Source organism: Piliocolobus tephrosceles, chromosome 7 (assembly GCF_002776525.5).
Source record: "Piliocolobus tephrosceles isolate RC106 chromosome 7, ASM277652v3, whole genome shotgun sequence".
NCBI lineage: Eukaryota > Metazoa > Chordata > Mammalia > Primates > Cercopithecidae > Piliocolobus > Piliocolobus tephrosceles.
In genome coordinates, this window is record NC_045440.1 from 127,862,068 (window position 1) to 127,863,566 (window position 1,499).

The 1,499-nt window shown below is 49.7% G+C and overlaps 1 pseudogene; it reads left to right on the forward strand.

Moving 5' to 3' along the window:
* The first annotated feature begins 243 nt into the window (after nucleotides 1-243).
* LOC111549590 lies at nucleotides 244-785 on the forward strand (annotated as a pseudogene).
* The last annotated feature ends 714 nt before the right edge of the window (nucleotides 786-1,499 follow it).

The following is a 1,499-nucleotide window of genomic DNA, read 5'->3' on the forward strand; positions in this document are numbered from 1 at the left end:
TTGTGGAAACTTCAGCCCACCCTCCTGTGGATGGGTATCTTCCACACTGGGGAAAAAAAAATTCGGCATGAATACTTGGTATTCAAAGTGGTGGATTGTGATAGCGAGCCAGTTGTCCCCCAAGATGTCCTTCCCTTCTTCCAGTTTTTGGTATACAATTGGACATACAGAATGAAGACATTTAAAGTTTCTCTTTCAGCTCAGTGTGAATATGTGACATAGATCTGATGGAGAAGATGTGTCATGTGGAAACCTAAAAGTTGGCTCAACGGGGTCGGGGTGGGCGCCGGTCTGGGCGCGGGCGTGAAGCAGCGGATGGACAATTACGCGCACCTGAACGGCTGGAGCAATGGCAGCTACAGCATGATGCAGGACCAGCTGGGTTACGCGTGGCACCCGGGCCTCCACGCGGACTGTCCCGCGCAGATACAGCCCATACACCGCTACGACGTGAGCGCCCTGCAGTACAACTCCGTGACCAGCTCGCAGACCTGCATGAACGGCTCTCCCACCTACAGCACGTCCTACTCGCAGTAGGGCACTCCTGGCTCCATGGGTCCGGTGCTCAAGTCCCAGGCCAGCTCCAGCACCGCTGTGGTTACCTCTTCCTCCCACTCCAGGGCGCCCTGCCAGGCCAGGGACCTCCGGGACGTGATCAGCACGTACCTTCCCGGCGCCGAGGTGCCGGAACCCGCCGCCCCAGCGTACTTTACATGTCTCAGCACTACAGGAGCGGCCCGGTGCCCGGCACGGCCATTAACGGCACACTGCTCTCGCACATGTGACGGCCAACTGGAGGGGTGTGAAATTTTCAAAGAAAAACGAAGGAAATGGGAGGGGTGCAAAAGAGGAGAGTAAGAAACAGCATGGAGAAAACCCGATACGCTCACAAATATATATATATCCCATTACCCACAGCAAATGACAGCTGCCAGAGAGAACACTAATCCCATTCACACTCACACAAAAACCGCCATGCCGACAAGAAAACTTTTATGAAAGAAATCCTGAACTTCCTTTTGGGGGACTGTTTTTGTACAGAGAAAAACGGGGGGGTAGGGAGGGCGGAGGAATGGATCTTGTGCAGATTTGGAGGAAAGAAAGTTACGAAAAACTTTTTTAAGAAGTTCTAGTGGTACAGTAGGAGCTTTGCAGGAAGTTTGCAAGTCTTTACCAATAACATTTAGAGCTAGTCTCCAGGCGATGAAAAAATGTTTCATGTTTGCAGATGACATGATTGTGTATTTAGAAAACCCCATCGTCTCAGCCCAAAATCTTCTTAAGCTGATAAGCAACTTCAGCAAAGTCTCAGGATACAAAATTAATGTGCAAAAATCACAAGCATTCTTATACACCAGTAACAGACAAGCAGAGAGCCAAATCAGGAATGAACTTCCATTCACAATTGCTTCAAAGAGAATCAAATACCTAGGAATCCAACTTACAAGGGATGTAAAGGACCTCTTCAAGGAGAACTACAAACCACTGCTCAGTGAAAT